This window comes from Dermacentor variabilis, chromosome 5 (genome assembly GCF_050947875.1).
Source record: "Dermacentor variabilis isolate Ectoservices chromosome 5, ASM5094787v1, whole genome shotgun sequence".
Taxonomy (NCBI): Eukaryota; Metazoa; Arthropoda; class Arachnida; order Ixodida; family Ixodidae; genus Dermacentor; species Dermacentor variabilis.
In genome coordinates this window covers 20,019,471-20,046,456 of record NC_134572.1, presented here as the reverse complement: position 1 = coordinate 20,046,456, position 26,986 = coordinate 20,019,471, and the positions used below count along the sequence as shown (strand labels likewise).

At 45.7% G+C, this 26,986-nt stretch overlaps 1 protein-coding gene across 8 annotated transcripts in view; it reads left to right on the top strand.

The window, feature by feature from the left end:
• Window positions 1-26,986, top strand: part of LOC142582334 (irregular chiasm C-roughest protein-like) — a 940,430-nt gene that overhangs the window by 470,585 nt on the left and 442,859 nt on the right. The window contains exon 1 of one of the 8 annotated variants that reach the window (XM_075691929.1): window positions 2,674-2,733. The exons of the other annotated variants lie outside the window; for them this stretch is intronic. The gene's annotated coding sequence lies outside the window, so the exon portion shown is untranslated. Of the gene's footprint in view, window positions 1-2,673; window positions 2,734-26,986 lie in introns of those variants that run through there. 8 annotated transcript variants of the gene reach the window in all.

Sequence of the window (26,986 nt, the reverse complement as noted above, 5' to 3'; positions counted from 1 at the left end):
TTCAATTTTCTTCTCATGATCAGGGTTCCCTTGCTTAATTGACCAAGGTAAACCGACTCCTTCACAGACTCTACAGGCTGACTGGCGATCTTGATCTCCTGTTCCCTTGCCAGGCTAATGAGCATTATCTATGTATTCTCATTTTGATCTTCAACCCCGCTCTTACGATTGCTCTGTTAATGTCTTGAATCATTTGTTATAATTCGTCCCAAGTGTTGCTGAAAAGCACAATGTCATCTGCAGACCGACCGACTCCTTTCTTTATGTGCATCTTTCTACATTTCTTATGGCGAATTAAGGTAGCGGTGGAATCCCTGTAGATATTTTCTGAGATATTTACGTAAGCTTCCTTTACTCCTTGACTACGTAATGCCTCTATGACTGCTGGTATCGCCACTGAATCAAATGCCTTTTCGTAATCTATGAAAGCCATATAGAAAGGCTGATTGTACTCCGCGGATTTCTCGATTGCCTGATTAATGACATGGATAGGATCCATTGTGGAGTATCCCTTCCTGAAGCCAGCCTGTTCCCTTGGTTGACTGAAGTGCAGTGTTGCACTTATTCTATTGGAGATTATCTTGGTGAATATTTTGTATAATACTGAAAGTAAGCTAATGGACCTATAATTTTTCAATTCTTTAGCGTCTCCCTTTTTGTGGGTTACTATAATGTTGGGATTCTTCTAGTTCTCTGGGACCCTTGAAGTCGACAGACACTTACTATAAAGGGGCGCCAGTTTTTAAAGCATTGTTACCTCCATCATTGATTAAATCGAATGTTATTCCGTCTTCTCCTGCCGGTTTCCAAGTTTCATGCCTTGCAAGGCCCTTCGAACTTCATCGCGAGTTATGGAAGGAGGCTCTGTAACCTGTTAATTACTACTTTGAACCGAGGTATAGTGGGTAGTGTACAGGTCAGTATAGAAGTATTCCCTTTCATTTAACTATATGTTCGAAGTTGCAGATGATATTATCTTGCTTATCTTTCAGCGCATACATGTTGGCTTGTCCTATGCCGAGTTTTTTTATCATTGATTTCATGCTACGTACATTTTTTATTGCTTCCTCAGTCTTTCTCGCGTTATAGTTTCGAATATCCCTTACTTTCTCCTTGTTGATCACTTTTGACAGTTCTGCGAGTTCTATCTGATCTCTTGAGTTGGACACTTTCATTCTTTGTCGTTTCCTTATGGACAGCTTAGCTACTGGTTGCGTTGGTGCCTTAACTCCCACTTCTATTGCTGCTTCTGAAGCTAACCTAAAGTTACAGTTTTGTTCATTACCTCTATGCCATCTTCATATCTTCGTTATAAGGCTGCATATTTGTTTATAAGTGCCCGCTTGAATTGGTCTGCTTTTACTCTTACTGCATCTTGGTTGGCCTGTTTTTTCTTGGCCAATCTTACTTTTTTCCAATTGATCCTCCTAAATATTTGATTTTGTGTACTAGTAAGTAGCGAGGTCACTGCCGCGAAGCAATGAAAATTCATTCAAAATTCTTGCTTCATATATGGCGTTTTCACATAAGTGACCTGTACGAAATTCCTGAATAGTTACAAACCTTTACTTGACAGATTCGGAGTGACAATTATTTCGCTAATTAAGCATGCCAGGTTACACAGCCAGCGCCTTAGCTTGTTTCCGGTGGTATTCAATTCAATTGAGCTTTATTCAACATCTGCCAGATGTTTGGAGCACGGAAAAAAAGACTGAAAAGGCTTGACCAGGTCCGTGCACCATGGCATGGCATACAGTGGCATCAATTTCATACAAAAAATAGAGGAGAAAATCAATCTGCAATAAATGTAAAAACTACAGAAATTACAAAAACAATGCAAACAACAGGCAAATATGTGCATAAAGAAAATCCATGGATATACAAAAACATCGTGGGAAATTCACTGTATCAGAAACGAGAAAAAAATGTACAGAAATTACAAGTAGTGTTTCAACAAAAAATAGAACAATGGAGAGTTATACATATATGTCGCGTAGCTGATTCAAAGAGATCAATTCTATATCCATGCCATTTTTGGCCAACTCATTTAACAAGGTCGGTGATGTGTACTTTAACATTTGCTTAGCGTAGGTCGTGTGGCATTTATCAACTTTCCATGTTTCGGGATAGCGTGTGTTATATGCAAGGGAATTTTTCTGCAACCTCGCCAGTGATTTCAGAAGGACTTTTTCTTGTTTGTTTCCAGTTTATGTTGTCGAAGTAGTCTGAAATTGTACATAAATTGTGCGTTTACAAGCTTAAGCTTGTTAAACATGTCCTGTGTGTGACTTACATAAGGAGCTTTAAGAACAAGGCGTATTGCACGCTTCTGAAGTGAAAGAAGTTTCTTCTGAAAGAAGTGCTTCAGAAGCATGTCAAGCGCATGTAATACCTATATATACAAAGTTTTTTAGCTTGTTTTGACAGCTCATTGTGAGGATGTATATCTGCTGACTGGTCTTTGTATCAAGAAAACTGCTGCCTGGATTTGACGTTACCACCGCATGACTTAAACTTCAGCATTTGGAACATGTGTCGTAATGAGAATAATGAAAACATTTTTAGTGAACGTTTTTGATTGGCTGACTGAAGATCTGCCTCTCAAGTAGCGTTCTCCTTTTCAGATATACAACATTGCGCTATCTGCCACAGACATTTAAAGAAAAACTTGGAAGTATATCAGAAAAAAAGGAAGCGAGTTCTGTATCGCTTAGAGGAGAACCACTGCTATTGGTAAGCTCTGTACGTTTACGAAATGGTCGCACGCTATTAACAATTAGTCACACCAGTTTCATTATAGCAGGTATGCTAGAGTAAGCGTGTTGTGCGTAGCCCCCAGTCAATGATTTAGGGCGCACGCGTAGGCAAACAGAGTGTGGCGGCGCGACTATCGCCTCCAAAGTCGGCGAAGAAGAAGACGGCCTCGCGCGCAGATAGCGCGGGAATGGAACACACTAGTTCGCTCGACCTCAGCGGCCGCGCTGTCGCCCGCTCCCGAGATCTCGCTGCACCATGGCTGGTTGGCCTAAATAAACCGTGGCTCTTCGCGCCAACTCGCACAAGACAATGCTCTGTGTGTTGGTAAAATAAGTAAACTCTCCTGTGTGAGGAGGTTGATTCAAGAAACCTGTTTACCCAAAGTCGAAAGTGTGTTCGAGGGACGCGTGCTTGTCAGCTTAAGGGTTTCTTCATTGTTTCCATAAGCTTTCGGTTTAGCCTGGCTTACCTGCTACTAATTAGATATCTATAACTGTGAAAGCACTGGCACGAGCGTAGATGTGACGAGGAATTTTTGATTTCGGTGCTCATGTCACCTCGTTCTTACGGAGATACCGCGTATATACTTGTGACATTTGCTTTTCTGAAAGCGAATGAAGTTTTAATCCATTTATCTGTTTGCTCTTGTATTTCTTGTGAGTTCGTACTCTCCCACCTTTTCAACGGTTTCTATTATATTAACTTGCGCATAGTTCGCCCTCGGTGGCAACTTACTCGTCAGTAAGCGAGGCAACGTGATCCTGTAAGGGTTCTATAATTAGGCAGTGAAGACGAACATCGAATGGAACTTAAATGATGCGTCACCTTTCTGTAAAACTTGCAACGTTTATTTTATGCCGAGAGATAATTTCGCGAAGTGCTAAATCTCGGCTAAAAGGCTTCAATTCCACAATTGAAATTCCTTGCCGCACTGGCGTAACTTATATGATGCTGGCTGAGGAAAGGATCCTGAGTTGCACGAGAGGTTTCAGAGGTCATACTCATCTGCCAGAAGCTGCATATTATAAGTCAGAGGTTCAAACAGAGATGGCGCAACGTCTGCGCTATTCGCGCGCACAGAACGCACGGGAGACGCATGCATCAAGCGTCCTGTATTTAATTTTAGGGACAGACTTTTAAAATACACTGTAATTGTTTTGTTTTCGCAGTATCATTGTGAGTGCTTGAGTACTAAAAAAAATTCTAGGGTTTTACGTGCCAATTAAAACGACGATTAGGATATGAGGCACGCCTTAGTTGGGGAATCCGGATTAATTTGGACCGCCTGTGGTTCTTTAGCGTACACCTAATTCTAAGCACACGGGTGTTTTAGCACTTTGCCCCCATTGAAATGCGACCGCCGTGGCCGGGATTCGATCCCAGGTCCTCGTGCTTAGCAGTCCAACACCGTAGTAGTGCTTGAGTACGACTTACGCGAAGAAGACGGGATGTACTTTGAGTTGACGTACCCACAGGGATCATACGCTAAATGCTATGTTTATGTTGGTTTCTCACTTACGACCTGGGAAAAAGTGGTGCTTGGTACATCTACGAACCTTAATTGCGAATTGGAATTGTTGGGTATTCATCGTTATTGGAGAATAGCGCAAGAATCTGACAAAGCGAAGCGAAGCACAACGAATATGCATACAACGCTGTCTTCACTGGGCATATCTTGTGCTTCAGATTTCCGCGCTGTTTAAAGGAATCGAATCAAATTCTGGGGTTTTACGTGCCAAAACGCCGATTTGATCATGACGCAAGGCGTAGTGGGCGACTCCGAATTACTTTTGTCGACCTGGTGTTCTTTAACGTGCACTGTTTCAATGAACCTCATTACAAGCAATAAGATAGCTTCACATTATTTAGACTCCTAAGCAGGAGCAGTTCGCAGAACTGCTTCCATGGCTAGTCGTGATAACGAACGTAAAGTGTTTTGACACTGAACATTCCTTCGCAAAAAGAGAAATAAAGAGTAGTTCATTTATGTAGCGCCGCTTTGAATATTTAAGATTACAAACGAAAGTATCCTATCCTCTACTGTGCACAGCGACAAAAAAACCTTCGGCGGAGAAGAATGACTACGGAGTGTTTATCCATGGTAGCAGTAACGTTGTGTCAGGTCGACGCCGAAATAAATTTCTGTTTTGTAGCTCATGCGAGATTAACGTTTTCCCATTTCCAGAACTATATCGAGTGCATTGGTGTCCGTCGAGTCATTACACTAGCAAATTTACGATGACACTGAATTTTTAAGCCGGCTTGATTAGTTCCTAGAGGGGAGAACATGGGGCCGAATAGGGAAACGGGAGACACGAGCCTAATTTTACCGCACGTGCCGTAGCTTGTGCATCGCTCGTGCTTCGAGCGTAAAGTCTCGTGCTCGTTCTCTACGTACTATCTCAGCCGTCGCGGACGTGCGCAAGTATTAAAGAGGGGCCTGCGTCACGCACTGCAATTTGCTTGCACGCACGGAAGGGCGAGGTAGTCTGAGAGCAGAGGTCGCTCTGGCTTCACCGGAATCGGCATTCGGGGCGACGTTTACGCATCGTTTAGAGCTAAAGAAGATGCCATTCGCGGCGCGAGCGCCTATTCCGTGTTCGTGCACTTAGGGGCGAGCCACGAGACGCGAACTGCGGGTGACTTACAAGCCGGGCTGCGATTGCCCCCTACTGCACGCTCGGTTCGCCTCAGCAATCTCTGACGTCAAGGCGGACGAGGAAGTGATGCTATACGCTGGCTCCTTTTTGTGGGCTTTATGTGCAGACGAAAGTAAGGCAACAACGGCAAAGAGAAGAGGCTGAGGGTGAGACGCAAATCCACGATCGTAAAAGTGGATCTACGACCTTACTGTCTTCCGATCCATAACACACGGCGGCGGTCGCGTTAAAGCACGACCCCGTCTTTATTGTTTTCTCTGACATCCTCTTATTTGCTTTCTTTGCGGAGTTCAGAATAAGCAAAAGCCGTACGTTTACAATGCTTTGAGGCCTGTCGCCGTTGGTGACGAGTGACGTTCTGTTCGTACACACATATATATATATAAATATAAATATATATATATATATATATATATATATATATATATATATATATATATATATATATATATATATATATATATATATATAAGAAGAACGTAAAGTTATAGCGAGATTTTAAACGGCAAGGTAACTTTTTATGCGGTACCAGCGTTGTCACAGCTGCTGATTTGTCGGTAGGTCTGTTGACTCCACAAACTTTTTACTGATTCAGAGGGAAAACTTCGAAGTATATTGGTTTTGCGCGACCTTCATGAAAAACAATAGCAATATCTACTAAAGTTCCAATAGACAACTGTTATTACACTCATTTTATTAGAGTAAGCTTTTATTGCGCAGGAGCAATGAGTCATATGTGCCTTTCTTATTTTTGGGTTTAGGCCTGGCCCTGAATACACTGAACACTTTAGATTTCAGGTACCAAATGTTATTGGAGGCCCTTGCAAAGCACGTTTAAAGTTGGAATACGGCACCTGTTTAATAGAAGTGGTGTTCGGGAGTCGCGGCACGCCGTGTGGTTTTTCAAAGCACACACACCCTGTCAAGAATTTCGAAGGTCATTTTGTAGCATTACTGCTTTGTAGATGCACATCGTAGAACCACAAATTAGCGCTGGATCGGTGTGAACATGATATTCGCCTAAAATATTTCTATTCCTTGCATTAAAAGAAAACTACTAATTTCTGCAAATTTCTGCTGCTTTCGAGCAAATATTTACGTACATTTTGTCATGGCCTACGGTAAGCTAGGCAATGAAGAGTGATAGTTTGGGGTAGTTGGCATTCCATAATGTAAGAACATTGAAAACGCAAAGGAAGACAAGGCCACAGGAAACATGGACAGGCTCTTACTTCCAAATGAGTTTAATGCGGAAGAACGATGATCTGATACATGTTAGAAAGCGGTATCTGAAGAGAGGGGAGATGAAGAAGAGATGGGACGCACTGTGGTAATTTATAAGCACAAGGATGTTAGCACTTGGGTTACAGTCGAAGCGTCACAAATGAAACGGGGGGAGTTCACTTGTGCCAGTAAACATTATATGGCATTGTCTCAAAAGGAAGTAACTTTCTTGGAGGGTGTTGGCTTGTGCGACAGGCGCTCGCGGTGGTTTAATTGTTTAGTTTGTTTTCTGGTTTATTTGCTCATGTCCCATGTGTGTTGAAAGTGTTGTTTTCACTCGTGGCGGTTTTATCTATCTTGTCTTGTGATGCGACTTTTCTAGCAACATGCATAAAATAATTGTTTTTTTCCGCACTAAACAAAACTGGAAGTAAGCACCTGTCCACGTTTCTTGTGGCCCTGTCTTCGTTTGCGTTTTCAATCTTATTAGACAATAAAACCATGCAAAACACGGGACAACTTATTCAGGTTTCAATCGAAAATGCAGGAAGGACAAGATGTAGGCAAATACACTTAAAAACCAAAAGACAGCTTGAACCCACTGGGAGCCGCGCCCAGAGCATCCAAGTGACGCGCTCGATGCTGCGCCAATCGAGATACCGTGGCGGCTGTTCCTCTTCCCCCTTTCTTGGGTATTTGTGTATGCGTCGTAAACCTATCACAATGAGTGCTAGGCAGCGTCAATCATAGCCCTGGTGGCGCATGAGCTTTATCTTGGTAAAGCAGATGAGTTTATCAAGGTAAAGAGAATGAACAAGTTGCCAACTTGAGCATATATTGGTTACCACTTGGGTGTGTGTGCGTGGCACAGCTTTCTAACAGACATTTATGCACTCGACCTCCTCAAAGTGCGCTCGACGTCCTCAAACAGAACTGCGGAGCCGTTAAGATGCAGGCGCAAAACTCTGTGTAGATACTTCGATGCTGCCAACACCTTTAGTGACTGGAACAAAAAACTAGGAGATTGGACTCTTTAATCGTTTCGTATAAAATCTCTATGACTTTCATCACAGTGCTTCCATTTTCAACGCACAAGAATGGGTGATAAGCCAGTTGGTGTTCGTAGGCACTGTTATTACAATCAGCAAGCGCCTTCAGGACAGAACACCACCAAAGACCGAGTGTCGACGCTTATCGTCGAGCGTCAAGCGTCTGGAGAGACACGTTGAACAAGAGACTTTGCCGAGGGGTAATCTGTTGAGTTATCTTTATTGCGATAGCAAGTGTATGGACACTCCAGGCACACTTCTGCCGAAGCCGTCGGCACCGCTATCGCCGTGAGGTTCCGTATGAGTCAAAGCGTGTGGGGGTGAGCCGGCGAACGCGGTTCAATCTCGCGTGCGCGAGCGAGGAACGCAGCCCGGATGCGTGTCCTCTCCTGTGGCACGCGAGGCAGGGGGCTGAGGCGAGGGAGGAGGGACGCCATTCCCCGGTGGCTGCTGCGGTGCCTCGATGTCTTCCTCGGCCGCCGCTCCGTACAGAGAGGAGACAACCGCGCCGTCTACTACGGCGTTGGCCACGCGAATCGCGGACGCCGTAGTAGACGCCATTGGCGCACTCTGTAGAGACGCGTTGCCGGCGCTCGTGTGTCTTGAAAGTGGTCTGCGACGTGGCTAAAGTGCACGCCCACGCGGGCCTCATATTGAAACCGATCTGCGATGTTTGCAGAGTGCGTGTAGAGCGAGAAGCTTCGTATGCCCTGTGATTTCGACGTTTCATTCGCGTTGAAGTGACAGATACACGGAGGTCAACTGGCTCGCAGCTTCTGCGGTGATTCCTAACTCCAGCGTTTTCACAGACAGTTAATTGCCGCTGTCACCGAGCGATCTGTGTAAGTTTACCTATGCGCGCGTGACACCATGCTGGCTAATTTAGCTAAAGCACGTTGACGGGCTAGTTGGTTTGGATCCATGATAGAATGTTTAAGCGCGACTCAACAAGGACGTACAAAGACGCAGACACACAAAGAGAGCGCTGTCTCCGTGTGTCTCTTTCTTTCTACGTCCTTGTTGAGTCACGCTTACATATTCTGTCATTGTTAATTTAGTTAGTAAGCGAATCTTTAATATGTTATACGGCCGATAAAACTACTAACCTTACTTCGTACAGCTATCTACTAATTTGCTATCGCAATCGGTGCTTCGCGTTTCAGGCGGAACTGCGAATTTTTTCTCTGGCTTACATAAGAGCCGTGCTTTTAATTTGTCTGCGTGGCATGGTAGAGAAACTTAATAATCCCTTAATAGTTCCAATCGTATCAAGAGACCACATGACACTGTCTGTGGCAACCTCGAGCAGACACCGACTTTTCGTAACATCGACGAGACGCTCGCACACATTATCTGTGTCTGCCCGCGATACAGTGCTGAGAGACAAGTGATGTGCAGGGTACTGGACAAGCTGGACAATCGTCCACTTTCAGAACTAAAAGCTTTAGGCCAATGCTCCGAAAGAACACCCGCGTTGAAGGCCTTATTCGCGCTATTAACGTTCTTGCGGTCTACGGGGCTTCACGACAGACTCTAAGAATGCCGCCCCCTACCGTTCTGTAGTGTACGCGCTTTGTTCGTGCTTGTCTCCCTTTCTTTCTATCTCCCCCTTCCACTCTGTTTCTCTTTTTATCCCTCTTAACCCTTCCCCGTGCGCAGGGTAGCCAACCGGAACTACCTCTGGTTAAACTCCCTGCCTTTCTCTGCATTATTTTCTCTCTCTCTCTTCGTATGCACTTTCTTCAAAGAACAAACCTTAGACGTTATTTGTGTAAGTAAAAGTTGTACGCTTTGGAAGTTTAATTGAAGAGCATTTTACTGCTTACGTGGCACCGCACATCAGTTTTCAGAATGCGTGTGAGACATGAGCCATTGGTACATGCCGTGGGCAGCCATGTTCATGTTTGTTTGAGCGTGGCGCTTGAACTATATATACGTGCAACCCTGTCATGTAATGTTCTAGCGGGATGCGTTGCAGAAACAGGCTACATGCCACTGCCATGTAAGGCTGCTTTTCTCTTAGCGGGGCTTATAGCTGAACAGCGTATCAATCAAATCAATCAAATGTTTTATTTCCAACAAACTTGTTGGGGGTCCTCCAGGCGAAAAGCTGCGACATACAGCTTGAATGTGCCTGAAGGCCCTCACATGGCAGCAGTACAAATGCAACATACAATGCAATGGGTTACATTTACAATAATTACAAAGATCACATTTCAAAAATTTCTTTACAAAAATCTGCCCTAAGCTGATTTCGAGTCAAGGTATTTGTCATAACAATTTCTTTCCCAAATTTATTTAACAGTGAAGGTAGCGTGTGTCTTAGCGATCGCATGATGTAATTTGTACGCCTGTACGGTACTAACCACCTGTCTTTGCTGCGGGTACGCGCATCACTTTTGACATATTCAAGTCGTGACGTATTTTTTAAAAATATTTGAAACTTTTCGGAGCCGAAGCAGAAAGAATGCAGTAGCCTGTATTCGTAAATGTTAGTTACTTGTATTATGTTATAACTTTCAAAAAGTTGCGCAGTAGGATGGAAATAAGGTACATTCGCTACATGTCGAAGTGCTCGTTTTTGAAGTTGAAGAAGTGCATGAAGATTACGTTTCGTGGTGGTAGCCCATACAAGCGCACAATAATTCAGATGTGATTGAAACAAGGCATAATATATGTATAACTTCACTTTCTCTGGAAAAAAATCGTATCGTTATCTTTAACCTGAATGCTTAAGGTGCTGTGCGCACGCACCTGAATTTTTGCTTCCCCCGTTCATTAGGGGGCGTTTTATGTGCACCCGACTTGAAGAGCCGTGATAGGAGCTCGTTAGCAGCGTCCTTGTGAATAGAAATTAATATGCTTGCTTTTTTTTTTTTCAGCGTGCATGATAGGTTCGCAAAGACGGTAAAGTCTTTCGTGAAGGCTTCTTTTCTTTCTTTTGTTGTGTGTTTTTTTTTACTTTTGCGGTTTTGTAAACACCAAGCCGGCCGGTTTTCTTCTGTGTTTATCCAAATGCACTCTCTGTGAATCTTGGTCCAGCAAACGTTTTTTATGTGGATTTCGGCGAGAAATAAAATATTTTAAGGCTCTCACTAACAAACAGCATTAAAGATTCTAACAAGGTGGGGAGGGGAGGGGGTGCATCCTTTGGTGATGCTGCAAACTAGTTTGCCGCTGACTGCATTCACACGAGCCTTGAGATTTTGCTTATTCGTCGTAAGTAGTCGGCGCAGGTACGACGACGTTGTGCTGGTAAACGAAAGCAAAAATATGTTGATTATCCTTGTTCCGCTTTTCACGTGCGCCCGCGTTCGCAACAGTTATTTGCCAAGCCATCCACTCTCGAGATTTTGTCAAAGCGTTCTCAGCAAGGCCTTTTCTCAAAATGCATTCAAGATTTTATTTATTCAGTACGTGCAGCTAGTCCACGCATTCGAACAGCAGCCTTCATTAGCAGTGCTAGTTCGTAAAGCAGATGAAAGGCCGCTTTATTTTTTTCGTCGAGAAAAGAAAAGCAAGATACAAGTAAGTTATGCAGAAAGACTATAAGGGAACGCATGAAAGAGTGAGAAATTCAATAAGAATAAAGTTTGGTAAGCATTGTTATGAATGACCAACTATTAGCATGTGATGGAAAGGATATATATTATGGTGAAGGCAAAGATTTAAGAGGGACTGCTGAGTGTATGTTATATTAGACCATAAAAATGTACTTCTTCCAGACGCATACTCGGCTGCTTTTATGTGAGCGTCAGGGTACATAATGCTTCGTGCACTCACACATAGGTTAATCCTAGCGAGGTGGATCGCATTTAGCGCAAAAGTGTTGATTCAAGTAAGGCGATAGTGTCTGGATTATTTTTTTCCCCACATTCAAATTTCTTTGCCTTGATAACCCTCATTTATACCCTCCGCAACACGAATTGCTCTACAAGCGGTTTCTAATTACCCCCTTTCTTGCGGCAGCTAACTTCCTCCTGTGGCTGCAAATTTAGGTTCCTAAACTCATCACAGGACACCTTTTACCGTTTCCGCGTGCGCTTCCCTTGCCTTTGCACCAGCAGTGCACTGTTCATTTGCTCTATGCGCATTACCGGCCCTGCCCAACAACAAATATTTAGCTCTTAATCTCTATTCATTTGTAACTCACGTGACTACAAATAGCCTCGCCCATTTCCAATCCATAAGCATAAGCCTACCAAACGATAGGCATTATGTAAGGTAAATATATCAGCTGAGCTTGAAAAGAAGACTTTGAAACGGAGCTTTACAACGAATACTGCACTTTAACAGCGTGCATGAAATTTATTACTAGGCATTCCTATTCTGTACCGCTCTTGAAGATATGCAAAAGCTCTCCGTTGGTATTGCCGCCGTAAGCAGCTTTGATAATTTATTACGGTATCCAATACTGCCCAATTTGCTCTCTATTAGCAGTATCTATTAAGATTTGGTTGTGATTTTTGTTGGTAAGCTCCACGCAATTTAGTTCGCTGCTGCCGGAGCATTTATTAAAGAAGAAAAAAAAAACATCAAGAGGGCGCATTTGCCAAGAAAATAAGTGATAGAGTGGACAATACGTAAACAGCATACCTGTACGTGTAATAAATAATCTTCTGAGTAAAAGAAACAAACTACTTAAACACTGCGCAGGAAAGCGGCGGTAAAGTACGGGGGCTGTCCAGTAATATTCGCTGACGTGCGGCGATGAAACCTTGAGAACCAGCCTTGGCGTAGGCGGCTGTGCTTTGTCATGCTCGTACCACCTATAAGGTTCGCTGTACTTTTACGGTGTCCACGCCTCTGAACATCTTTCCCTAATATCGGTCGCAGTCGTAAAGGGTGCGATCCTATAGGAAACAACGATGAAAGTGATAACAGTACAATACACAGCAGTCGATAACTTACGGCCATGCATATCGGATGTACGGTTTAAAACTTTTGACGCCTCGAATCCCCCCCCCCCATGTCGGAATATATTAGACCATAAAAAATTATGGCAAGTTCTTAGCCATCTCTTGCTTTGTGTCTTAGTATAATTCCGCATGCACAAAAAAAGAAGTGTACAAAGATGGCTGTCAGGCCATCTTGTCGGGCTTTCAAACGCCATTTTCCTATATTGAAATCAAAGTTATTTTACTGGTGGGCATGTACAACTTCCTTTCTCCCGAATCTTTCTCGTTATGAAGCCACGTCTGCTTTATATTTTACAATGCATTTTCGTCGATAAAGAAGCAAGTCAGGATATACTTTTGATCATCGAATAAAACACTTTCGAATTCTATTTTTTGAACGGATGAAGAAGGAGCGAGAAAACGAGAGGTAGGGGCAGGGAGATTAGCCAGTGTAAAGACTGCCTTGTAGCGCTATGCAGGGCTAAGGGGATAAAAAAATTAGAGGTGATACGAGAAGAAACGAAAGGAATCGTAATAAAATAAGGAGATGAAAGCTTGCTTAGTTTCATGCTAAAGTAAATTGTTAGTACAATTATAATCCATGACTGCATGTTCTTAATAGCGTTTGCTTACTATACCAGAAAATGTACCAGCACAGATAAGATGCTCGTTTTATTAATATTTAATAAGAGCTGAATGAGAAAATGCACGCATTTTGGGGGGGATGATAACGATAACGTTTACCGTAAGAAATCGTTATAGAAAAGCATTTTGTCCTAGTTTATTGAGGCACACGGTTCAGTATCTGTCGCAGTGTTATTACGGTATAACAAAATATACAATTGTAATACACGCTTGTGCATTGTGCTTTGAGTGGGCTTTCAAGAAAACCAGGTGGTCAATAATAATTTGGAAGCGTGCACACTACATCGACTCTCGCAGGCTACAGTGCAGTTTCGGCTCGTTAAATCGCAGATTTGATTTTGTTGATAGGAAGTTAAAGGAACTAGTGACTCGTACTGTGGCGTCCGCTACACCTCGACGCAAGCCCAAGAAGTAATAAAGTAAAATATAAATAAAAGCAAGAAAACAAAGAAGAATAAAACTACTGAATTCCCTCCTAGAGGCAATGTTAATTCTCTATGAAGTGGAGTTTGCCTTATCCATATGGGAGAGGGGGGGGGGGGGTCAAGCAGTCTGGCACCTGTACTCTCGTGGTTGATTCATGTCACACAGAAACTGATCCCTGTCTAAAAGGTGTCCCTTAAAAGTACTATGTATTTTTCACGAGTGCAAGGTGATTTCAGCTTTAAATGTGACTCTAGGGCAACTTCAGACCAATTGCGCTTTGCCGCTGAGCGCGATACATTTACTTTTGACCTTCTCTTGGACGTTTCCTAATCACCGGCAAGCCACGTGTAGTCGGCTAACGGTCAGCACCTCCGGAAACGTGAATGTGCGAATGGGTGTACATACGTGACAACGCTAAGCGCCGTTTTCCTGCGGTTGAGCTTGCAATACTTGCGAGCGTATGCGCAAAATTCGCGAGCACGAAACAGTAAGAGCGTGCAACGTGTCACTCCGCCCTGTTCTTGCCAGTGGTTTTTTCTTTTTCTTTTTGGGTCGACGGCTTCTGAGCGCGTTCCTCGTGGCGGATACTGATGGGCCAGCAAAGCAAGCTGGCGAGACGTGCTCTTCCTGTAGAAGACGTGCGCTGACGTGGGCCCCATTTATCAGGAAGCCCTCGGAGCCGACCCTGCGGGTGGCCGGTTCGAGCGCTGACGCGGCCTGCGCGCTTAATTGCCGCTCAGCCGTGCCGTCCCTGCAGACCGAGTGGGTCCTCAGGCCACGTTCAGCTCTCGGCGCTGATGGCGAGAGCAGCCATCGCGTAACGGGCGCAGTTCTCCCAGCGAAGGATAGCGGGCCCCTGACGGGAGCGGAAAGCCTAAAATGACAGGCCTGTGCCAGTGACGCCAGTTTCTAGCTAAAATAGCGTAACGAAACAAAGCGATGATTGGAAAATGACGAAACGTTTTCGTTTTCATTACCCGCTGCCGAAAAATATCATTGCCAATGAAAGCATCAAAGTCCTCATAATAATTCTGCGTTGATGCATAAGTAGCAAGATACAAGGTTTTCGTTCAACACAAGAGACGTAATTGACCAGTTACAAGAAGTTGTTTACCTCCGAGCTAGAGGTTAAGCGTAAAGGCTACACGATAAAAATAGAGACGTATCAGTGGCTTTCCTCCAAGCGCCTCTTCGCACCTCATCCGCCGTTCTTTCTTTCTTTCTTTCTTTCTTTCTTTCTTTGTTCCTTTCTTTCTTTCTTTCTTTCTTTCTTCCTTTCTTTCTTTCCTTCTTTCTTTCTTTCTTTCTTTCTTTCTTTCTTTCTTTCTTTTTCTTTTGGTTAACTTGTCGAGATGGTTTTTCTTCAACGCTTGTCGTACTCTACTCTATAATTATTTCTACTTGACAATTATCGTACAAGTTTTATTTATTTATTTTGTTTATTTTTCTATCATACGTTAACACTGTGTGAAGTTTGCTGTGCTGTCGTTCTGCTGCTTTGTACGGATGGGAGGTTGGGCTAGTCAAGCTGTATTAGCGTAGTTTCTTCCCACTTTCCAAGCCACAACTGTTCTGTGTAAAACGCACTGTACTGTTGGTGGTGTAAAATAAACTTCAACTTCATATATAGCTTCTGGAAGCCGACACCTGAGTTTTAGAATTTCAATTTTATCCCAAAACATGGCGCCAGATGACGCGGCCCTTATGGTTTTCATTATGCCGCTATTTCTTTCGAAAGCTTGTTGAAATTAAACGCAGCTAAAGCTCGTTATTCCTTCCCCGAACTAATATCACACTCCGTTTGTAACAAAGAAATAAAGTGCACTCCACTGTGGCGCGTTCTTTTTCGAACCAAGAAAACAATGCACACCACTAAAACAACGAAAATCACTCCGATGAGGGATAGTGTGTGGCCCAGCGTTGATATCTGTGCCGTGCGTCAAAATGAAGTGGCATACTGCTTAGCTCACTTAGTGTTTCCATCGAAGAGTTTTGGAAAATCAATATGCCTGTTGGTTCACCAACTAATCGGCGAGATTAACATCGCCGTAAAAGGGAAACTATGCTTGGCATGCTGCGCTTGACCTTTCCTGTATATCTTGCGCAAAATTATTACTCCTTGGCGTACAGCATAGCCTCAAGGCTTGGGATTAATCTTGACTCGCTTGGGTTGACTGATGTACGCCGAAATGTGAAACAGAGTAGCTTCTCTTTTTAATTTTTTTCCATTTCGTGTCACACCTGAGCATCAAAGGCCAGCCATTTTAATCAGTAATAAAATTCAACAGCCGCTTAGCCGGCAAGATGGAGTCGAAGGTTACAAGATGCCATTGAGCTATCGAACCGCTGCACTGTGAATTGTAGCTCTTCACACCCGTTTGAAGTTGTTGAAGAGCTTTTTATAATGACAGCTTATAGTAATCGCTTAGTAAACTCTAGTAGATATGTGGGCTGTTCGCTCCTTACAATCGTTAACTTTTACTCACTGGTCTTTTCTTGAATACATTAGTCAAAGCGCTGTTTTTGAGAAACATCCGCTGGAAATAATGAGAAAATTTCAGATTATTTAGTGTTATGACGCAGGAGCTTTCATGAATTTGTCTGCTACTATAATATCCTTTATTTCCTTCTTTGCCGTGATGTGATTAGTGGCGTAAGAAAAGTCGAAAGTTATGAATTTTGTAACTTGATCGTGCGCATCGAAGTAAATGGGTTCAACATGTACTCTTTTCACTCTGAGTGAATTCCAGACAATTAAACAGAAGTAAATGTTGCAGCACATACATTCACATAACTATAGTGGACTGTATCTGGGTCCCCCTCCCCCGCCCCCCCCCCAATAAAAAACAGGAAAAAAAGAAACAAGACTTTCAACAAGACGTTCGTTCTTTCAGTGGAGTCGCGGATTGTTCTGTCTCCCTCCACCCCCCCCCCCCCACACACACACGCACACGAACACACGCACGCACGCACGCACGCACGCGCGTGAACCCACACACAATGTGAAGCTCTGTGAGCTTCATTATTCCACGCTATCGTTTTCTCATGTCGGAGAAACAGGATTTCAAAGTGACATTATACATTTCAGTTTATTGATGTACAAAAATAAAACTGTGCAGTGTCAGTAATATATATATAAAGTGCTTTCATAGTCGGTAAGTAGTATGAAGGAATAGTATTCTCTATGAAAGAAGAAAGATAAGCAAGTCGGTACATTTGAGTTATTGAAATACGGTCTCATGAAAAAAAAAGGCGCATCCTGTCGCTTTCTGTGATTCTATCTCATGAGCTCCGCGTCAGGTGGCTCTTTGAGAAACCGCCTTGACGTATCTTTGAAATCCGTCATTTAATGCTCGTATTTCAATTTTCGCTCACATTATTCGGCCACGCTTCTCTTCCACCGCCCGTGAAGATGCGCGGCGTTTCATCATGGCGCAGGTCTTCCACAGTGGCTGCGAAATAGGAGGAGCAAAACTCATTACGATTTCTCGCGGCTCGTGGATTTTAGGAACATTCTTGCCGAGACCGGTCGTACAGTCAAACTTCTCGCGGCAGGACTTGCGCTGTCGCATTTCAACGACGCGAGGCAAATGGCGAAGGATTACCACGTCTCAGCAGCAGCAGAGATCGCACTCGCTCGTCCCAATCGTGCGAGGGCTTGCCCGATGTCCGTATTCTGAGAATGCATTCATTACTGTGGAGATTAGGGAGTAGCCTAAAGAAAGCCGAGCCAAGAGTTCTCATCTGAGCATCCGGCAAGGAACTTTGGGCCCACTTCACAAAGCTTTTCTTTCCTGTGAACAGTTCACCGTTGTCCAGTAGCATTCCTTACATCCGTAAGATAACTCCAAAAATGCTATAGATAAACAAAAGAAAAAAAGACAAAGTTCTCTCATTATGGGCAAGCAATATTTAACAGTTAGCATAGGATAGAGTCCGTAAACAAGAGAAATTCTTTGGCTAGAATTTTTCATTAGAGCAAATTCCTACTAATCGTCATGCTTGAAGTGTTAATCTAAAAAAATATTCTAAAAGCGTTGCTTCATGCGTATTCAAGTCAGCACTGGTATTCGGGACGTCATTACGCAGTGTGCGAGCACAAGGTGGTCGTGCACTAGCTTGAATAAAAGTTGGCCCATACGGATTTTTTCATTCCTTGTGTCAGTTTATCATGTAACGCTCTGAGAACAAGTGGGCCAAGTCTAACAAATACGTTTTCTTTGAAGAAATGAGAACCAGAAAAGTCCTGCGGTGGAAGCACATGCAGTGTCTGGAGACCTGCGTAATGGCTTGGGATCAGTACCGTATCAGGCGCATTGTGGTCAACAAAATCGAGTTACGCGAGTGTCTTTTGTCCCCCGGTTGACCGTGACGAAGGAAACAACTAAAGTTAACGTATAAAAGAACAGTAATATATGTGCACGGATTTAGATGTATGCCGTTTTCATTACTCCTATTATCTCTGTAAGAAGCCTTGAAGTCGATAATTTGAACCTTGTGTGTCAAAAATTACCGAAGTGATATGAACGATATCTGCGCATGCATTCTTCGAAAGACAAAACATGCTGAGATAAAGAACATGCATTGCCTCATCCTCTTGCAAGAGGAATTTTGAAAACGTTTTGTTGCAGAGCGCAGCAAATACTCAAGCTCGAGGCAGAAAGTAATCACCTTCAGGGGCTTATTTCTTAGAAACTACGGTGCTAGCCAGGGAGCTATAGTGTTGGCGTTCATTTGTTAACGCGTGTGTTTGTGCTTAAATATCTATCAGCGCCAGATGACACCAACACATTTTTTCGTCGGGACAAGATACTTTGATAAAATTGGAGTGTCCCAGTGTGGACCAGATTGTTCTGCTAAGTCGTGTAGGTCTAAAGCGTACGAAGCGTTCAGATTGAAAATTGAAGCTGTGTAATATGATCACACACGACCGTAAACTGCGGACATTTTCAACAGCTTAAGAAAGTCTCTTCTATGTGGACCATAAGTTATAAAAAGCTCGTAAGCGTACTTGAAATAAAAGCCCAAAACATTCCAGACAGTTCGTCTTTCATGTAAAATTAAAGAAAGAAAGGGGTAAGAGATAGTGGGGAGGGGGTGTAGGCTGGTAGCAGACGAGAGCTGACGGCCGATGAAAAGAAATGAAAGCATTCGAAACAAAGCAGGAAACCTCACAAAATATTCCCCACTACATCCTTGCTATACAAGGAGTAAAACTTGGGCAAAATGAATGGATAGGATGCGGGAGCAAACGAAAGGCATGAACAAGTCTCACAGGCTTTACGGCCGCTGTCCGGTGGCTTACCAGCGGCGCGCGCGAGGGGTCAGACCGGCACGTACGGCCCGTTTCTGTAATTTGCTGCCACGCGGTGTCATCCTTTACGACAGCAGAAGCAAAAGGGATAGAAATGAAATTGCGGTGCCTGACGGCTACCATGTTGCTCCTCGCTACTGCGGAGGACGTGGCGCTGCTGCTGCCGCCGTTGGAAACGGTGCGCCTAGCCAGAGTCATTCGTTCAGGTGTGTGGGGCGGCCGAGCGAGGCGGAACAAAATGCTCGCTGGCCGGCGCACGGGTTCCCATCCGCGTCAGAAGCTCGCTACATATACGAGGTTCGCGGCTTTCTTCATCTGCTTTTTCTGCCGCGGGGTGTTGAATGAATGGCGCGTACGAGAGGGCACTGCGTAGCTGCAATGCCCATCTGGTATTTTTCTTGGCACGTCCTAGGCATTCCAGTTCCATATGTTAGCTCTTCTTTTTTAGTTTATCTTATACATTCTACCCAGGCGGCGAAAAGCCCTGGAGCCTGTGAAAAGTTGCGGCACGGAGCCATATAGCTTTGGAGAGAGAGCTAGAGTGTATCTCGGATACTCGTTTGCCGCTTCAGTGGTTGTAATATATCCTTACGCAACGGATTTAGTGCCCGAGAATACCTGCGGGTCCATAAAGAAACAGGAAACAAATACCGAGAGATAACGTTGCAACTCACGGGTCACTAAGGTATTTGGGACGCTCGCTATGCCTGTCTGGCTATTATAGTGCTGGCGAAATAGCACTCTAGAGTGTCGAAAAGAAAAGAGAAGAAAAGGTAGGGGTGGCGCTGAAAATTAAGATTACGTGCCGCAGATTGAAACCTTGGTGGACACTCCGGTCTTGATTTGTATTTATTCGTTTCTACAGTGAAAAGAGTTCATATAAAAGATTCTCACTTGTGCATAAAAGTGGTTTACAAGAACACGTGTTTCAAGGCGAAGCAACATGAGTGCAAGCAACAAGTTTATTGTCGTTGATGGCTCGCCAGCATTCGAACGTGCATGTCGCAAATAGCTGCACATGCTTTTGTTGCGCTTTTAATGCGCAATTTCATATATTTTCTGCAATAACGAAATTTTCAATCCCGGTGAGCGAAGGATCACTATGATCACTATTTCACTAATTCTGAGCAAAGAGCCACACGAAAGATCTAGAAAAGCATCAGAAAGGGACGACACTCTAGAGAGCAAAGTACAGGTGATACTTCGTTGTCGCTGGATTGTGTTCCTTCGACCGGAAAAGCAATTTTAAGCAGTGACACGATTGGAATCTCCCAGCCCTGTATAGCTCAGCATCACAATATTCATAAAAATTATAATTGAATAACCAATAATATCAATACTTAATATTCAGTAATCATAAAGAGCATAACTTGTTAATACGTGGGTACATGTACACTTCGACACATTTATGGTTACAAATAGCAAATTAGTAGACAGCTATATACAGTAATTTTATCGCCTGTATAATATGTAAACATTCGCTTAATAACGAAATTAAGAAGCATGTCACGCGCGTACAAGCAGACATGAACACGTCTCACTAGATGATCGCGCAAACTCGCTGTCAAAACGCTGGAGTGAGGACATGCGGCAGCAGCAGCGAGCGAATTGACCCTCTTGCTGCCTCTTGGTTCAAAGCGAACTGAGCGGCGAGAACACAGCGCACACAAAGCTATCAGTTCTCATTGTGCCTAGGCTCTGTCCCCATCGTAGATCGCTTTCAATATAGCGCCCGCGCGACCACGCCATGCGCAGCAGCCGCCGGAGTAGAACGCCCTTCCCCTACATCCCCTCGCCCTGGTGGCTAGCGGGCTAAGGAAGATGGCGCACTTCCTCCCCGCATTCCGCCCTTGCGTGCGCGAGATTGAGCTACCATCGTCGGCTCACCCTCGCACGCTTTCGCTCGCACATATAGCATACGGCGCGCAGTTATACGATGTTATCGCCCTTGGACTTTATACGAAATACTACGGGGACTGCAGAAATGCGCCTGGAGTGTCCATAAATTGCTATCGCAAAAGAAAATCTGCGCTCTTGAGAGAGAGAGAGAGAGAGAGAACCTTTATTGCAATTGTAAAGATCTGAAGGAGGGGTGGTCGGAGCTTCTCAGTCCAGGGCCCCACTGGCCTCTGCCGCCTGCCTGACCTGGCTAATTAAGGACGTTTGTCCTGCCAGGTCGAAGCGGGCTAGCTGTGCCTCCCACTGCTCCATTGTCCTACTGGTATTTGGCCTATGAGGGTGCTTAGTGCACTCCCAGGTTATGTGTATTAGGGTAGGTATGCCACCGCACCAAGGACAGTTGGACCTATAACGGGTGGGATACATGGCGTTTAGCAATTTTAAATGGGGGAACATCCCGGTCTGTATTTTACGCCAATCGGCGGCCTAGTCCCCGTTAAGTTGCGGGTGAGGCGGCGGGTGAGCCGCAGTCACGTGCCGCTTGAGAAACATGCGACATGTCTCCTGAGAGTCCGTGACCACGACCGAGTCCCTCTGCGAACGCTCCGCGTGAGCGAGTACGATCGCCACTGCTGATATTTCAGCCGAGGTGGGGGATCCTGCCATGGCCGACGCAGTAATTTGCTGTTGGCTGATAGCGTTCACGACTGCCAGGGCGTACCTCCTATGGTAGCGCTGCCCGGTCGCCTCTGCATACAGAGCTGCGTCCGTGTAGTACGTGTTGTACCTATGGTTATTAGAGTACGCTGATTGAATGTGTTGTGCGCGTGCTTTTCGCCTTTCTTTCTTCTACTCGGGATGCATAATCTTTGGAATTGGGGCTGCTGTAATTTTGTATCTCATCGAAGGAGGGAGAGGCACGGCCTGCTCTGTGAGATAAGTGGGGTATGCTGGGATATTTAGTCTTGCCAATATTTCCCTACCAGTTCTTGTGAAGCTGAGGCACTCCCTCTGTCGCATCAGGGTGGCTTGCCTCAGTTCGTCGAAAGTATTGTGCACTCCCAAAGCTAACATGCGCTCTGTTGAAGTACATTTAGGCAGGCCCAGAGCAGCTTTGAAAGCGGTTCGGATTATTGTGTTAGCCTGCTTTTCCTCCTCCCTGTTCAGGATTTGGTACGGTAAGCCATACGTTATTCGACTAACCACTAAGGCCTGTACGAGCCTTAGGGTATCGTCTTCTCGCATTCCCGCTTTTCGATACGTCACGCGACGTATCATTTGGGCTATGTTGTTGCTTCTGGATTTGAGGGTCTTGAGTGTCTGTACTGCTCTCCCGTCGCTCTGAAGCCACAAACCCAGGACTCGCATCGTGGGTACCTCTCGGACTGATTGGCCCTCAACCACGATGTTAATCGATCCTCTGGATTTGTAGCCTTTCGCGTGTATCCGGATAACCTCAGATTTTTCGGGTGCGCACTTCAGGCCACTCCATCTAGAAAATTTCTCCACCGCTAATACTGCGCTTTGGAGCGTATATTCCTTTTCCCCTAGTGAACCTCTGCTCGTCCACAGCGTGATGTCGTCTGCGTAGAGCGTGTAACCTAGGTCGGGTATCCGATCCAGATCGCGCGCGAGGCGACACATCGCCATGTTGAAGAGAAGAGGAGATAATATAGCTCCTTGAGGTGTTCCTTTGTCAGGCATTTTAAATAAATCCGAAGTGATTTGGCCAATACTGATGCTCGCCTCGCGGTTGGAAAGAAACGCTCTTAAGTAATTGTATGTGCGCTCACCACAACTCGCGAGTTCGAGTTCCTCCAATATTGCGGTGTGAGAGATGTTGTCGAAGGCTCCTTTGAGGTCTAGTGCTAGGACTAGTTTCTCGTCGCGTAAGATATATTAGTTAGAATTTCGTTTCTAAGTAGGAGGAACGCGTCCTGGCAAGATAAACCCGTGCGAAATTCTATCATGGAGTCGGGGAACCAGCTCCGCTCTTCCAGGTATCGCTGCAATCTGCTATGGATAACCCTTTCAAAGAGCTTACCTAGGCACGACGTGAGCGACACCGGCCGCAGTGTATCAATCGAGGGATTCTTTTTTGGTTTGGGGATCACGATTATTTTAGCCAATTTCCACTCTTGGTGCAAGTCTCCCTTGGACCAGCACTCGCTATTAAAAATCTTTGTGATTTTCGCTAGGGCTACCGAATCCAAGTTTCGAATCATTGCATTTGTGATCGAGTCTGGGCCCGGTGCCGAATTTTTAACTGCGGATTGTGCCGCCTCATACACTTCCGCGTACGTTATATCTTCGTCTAATTTAGGGTTCGCCTCCCCCGCGTATTGTCTCCTCGCGTACGACGATCCCGTGGCAGGTGAGGGTCCTATGTAATTTTTCTAAAGCGCATGGACGAGATCTTGGTCTGTACCCTCGAAGTTGTCTGCTGTGATTTGGAGCTTCTTGTTATCCTCAGTGCGCGTGCTCATAGGGTCTAGCATGCTTCGTAGTATTCGCCACGTACTGGTCGTTCCAAGAGTTCCTGATAGGGTTCCACAGAACGTCGCCCACTGGTTTTTAGCGAGCTCGTTGGCGTGGCCTTGGGCTTGCTCTGCCAAGAGAGCGATGCGTTGTCTCAGGTGTTTGTTTAGACGTTGTCTTTCCCACCTCTTGGCCAGTTTCCGCCTCTCTTCCCATAGGCTGACCATTTGAGAGTCTATCACCGGCACCTCCGCTGTGCGCTCAATGGCTTTAGTGGTGTCCCCGTGTGCTCGTCGAAGGTATTCAGTCCATTCTCGCATGTTGGTCGGGGCTGTATCCGACTCCTCCACGCTCTCTGGAGTTCTCTATAACGAGGCCAGTCAGTTAATTTAGTCATTCCTATTGTTCTCCGTATGTTGGGCGTGGAGAGCGCTACTCGGATTATGTCGTGATCGCTTCCCAAATTTTCGTCAAAGGAAACCCATTGTGCGTCTCTGATGTTAATTGTAAAGGCACGGTCGGGCGCCGTGTCTCTGCTGACGCTGTTACCCGTGCCCGTCGGTTTGCCGATCTGATTGATTGCCCGTAAGCCCAAGCGGTGAGCTCGAGTAGGAACCCTTTGGGCGACGTTTTCGCGTATCCCCATAGTATGTGGGGTGCATTAAAGTCACCCACTATCACCGCCTTATCCCTGGTGCCCGCTAATGGCAATGGAACTGCCGCTCCTTCTCCAGGAAAGCGGCAGTGTTCCACCAGTTTATCAAAAACTCCGGAATCGCTCCGGATGCGATATGTCTGCAGGAGGTCGGGGCCAAGCCGGCCAAACTGCAGGGATACTACACTCTGAGCGATCCTCAAAATTCGAAGGTCACCACGTTGGTGAGCGAGTCGATAAACGCTCAATTATTAACACTTCCGCAAACTGAGGGAGAGACTAATTCCATTGTTATCAGTGTGATGCCAAAGAAACGAAGTAAGGCACACACACTAATTACAAATCTGTACAGCCCTCCCAAAAGCAAAGGCGACGACCTACCCCACATTCTCTCAGCTGTGCTCTTGAAGTTTCACAAAACCCTGCTCTCCTGTTGGTTAGGTGAGCATACTGTGTATACGGAAGTGTTCCGAAAAAAGAAATTATGGAGATCCCACGCACTGTGGGAATCGATGTAAGCGAAGCATTCCGTGCCTAATGCTTTGATTGACGATAATTAGCGGTGCTGTTGACGACTAAAGCTTAATTTCTTCAACTTTTAGTCTAGCACGAGAGTGGTGAGTTGACGTTAAAGGTTACCTTCTGTGCACCACTGCTGTTTGTCTGCATAGTACATAGAACACACAGGGAGGAATTTGCTTGAGGCATTTTTGTGCGTCATTCTTCATAACGTCTGAGAGGGTTGAGCATTGTCAACGCCTCACATGGTACATTCCATCGTGGCAGAAGTATTAAACTTGAATTGGATTATGGGGCTGGTACATGCCAAAGCCACAATCGGATTATAAGGCATGCCTTAGTGGCGGACCCCGGATTTATTTTGACATCGTGCTGTTTAACGTGCCCCGAAATCTAAGTGCTCGTGCGTTTTCTATTTCGCCCCCATCGAAATGCGGCTACCGCGGTTGGGATAAAATCCGCGACTTCTAGCAATGCCTAGCTGCAAAGCTAACGCGACGGGCATAGAAGTGTTGATTTAATGGTCGACGGAGTCCGTAGTGTCGCCTGGACCCTGCGGTGCGCTTTAAATAATGCGACTCTGCTTCTGCATGCCCTGCGTAGTTTGTCCGCTTGACATATTTACATGGTTTTTCTTTTTTCAGAAATAGCAGCAACGTACTGTATCGTACCGTGAACTTAACCTTATCCAGTTTACCTGCGACCGCTGTCGTATAATAGTAGGGTTTCCTTGCCTTCTCACCGGCACTTCCCCGCCCCCCCCCCCTCCCTTGTATGGTAACTGCCTCTTTGGATGGATGGAAACAACTTTATTCTGAATCCGACAAATTTGATGACCCGGGCTCAGGTCTCCCATGAGGGGACTTCGAGGCCTTGCCTCGTCGCCGCCTCTCGGGCTTGCTGGACAGCCCACTCTTGTGTCTTGAGGTTGGAGCTGCGCAGAGCGGCGACCCACTTCGACGCAAGAGCCTCCGGAGCTATTGCCATTGTAGCTGATGTAACCCGACACTCCCACAACATGTGTGACAGCGTCGCTCTAGTGTCCTGACATAATTTGCAAAGAGCATTCGGGTATTGCGCGGGGAAAATGTGCTGCAATCGCACCGGTCTGGGGAATGTTTGTGTTTGCAATTGTCGCCAGATGACTGCCTGGCGACATTTCAGCATGGGGTGAGGTGGGGGCAGCAACCGCCTGCCTAGCTGGTAGTGCTTGGTGATGTCATTGTACCTGACCAGGCGTTCTCGCGTGCTTTGAGCCAGCAGTTCCGAACTCGAAGAGGCGGTCCCCGATTCTGCGCGGCGGGTCAGTTCTCGCGCAGAGCGGTGTGCTACCTCGTTCAAGTTAATGAGGCCCTCATCGGTGGGGGTGGCGACGTGCGCTGGAAACCATATGATGGCGGTGTTATCGAAGTGCTGTCGACCAGCTTTCCTTAGAATATGGAGAGTTTCGGAGGAAATGCGCCCCCGCGCGTAGTTGCGAACTGCGGATTGTGAGTCGCTAAACACTACCTCGCAGAGGGGGTCGGTAAGCGCAAGCGCAATCGCTACCTCTTCTGCTGTTTCGGGGTATTCCGTTGCGACACTACACGCGTGCGTAAGCCTGGAGCTAACGTCTACGACTACCGCCGTGAACCGGCGTTCTCGCGTGTATTCTGCGACGTCTACAAAGCGCGTAGTCCTCTTTCCACCCAAGGAGCGCAGCAGTGCCTTGGCACGGGCCTGGCGTCGGCCCCGATTAAATTCGGGGTGCATGTTTCGAGGTATAGGGGCGACAATCAGCGTGTCGCTGAGGTCAGGTGGAATGACCTGTTTCTGACCGTGTTGGACGTGGTAGTTGAAGCCGAGTTTCCGCAGGATGTACCGGCCCGTGGCTGTCAGAGACATGCGTTCGAGTTGAGAGGTTCTTTGCGCATCCACGATTTCCTCAAGCGTGTTGTATACCCCCAGCTGTAGCAGACGAGCAGTGCTTGTGGACTCCGGTAGGCCAAGGGCGATCTTGTAAGTCTTGCGTATAAGGGTGTTGATTTTCTCCCTTTCAGTGACATTCCAGTTGTGGAAGGCAGCCACATAAGTGATGTGACTGATTGCGAAAGAGTGTATGAGGCGCATGACACTGTCCTCCTTCATGCCCGTGTGCTTGTTTGTAATGCGTTTGATCAGGCGGGTAGCCGCTGTAACCTTGCCTTCGATTTTGCGAATAGCTTCTATGTTTGACCCGTTGGCTGTTATATGCATGCCTAGCCCCAGCCTAGCCCCCCCCCCCTAGCCCCAGCCATAGCCCCAGGCCTCGTTCGGGGCGTTAAAATCTCCCCCCACCAGAAACGAGTTTGCGCGCGCCAAGGCAAGCGCCCCTCGGAACAGAGAGAGGAAACGAGCCCGTGAGTGAGCCGGATTACTATATACGTTGAGGAGAAATAAACTGTGGTTGCGTGTTCTATTGGGAAGGAGCTCTACAAGCATGT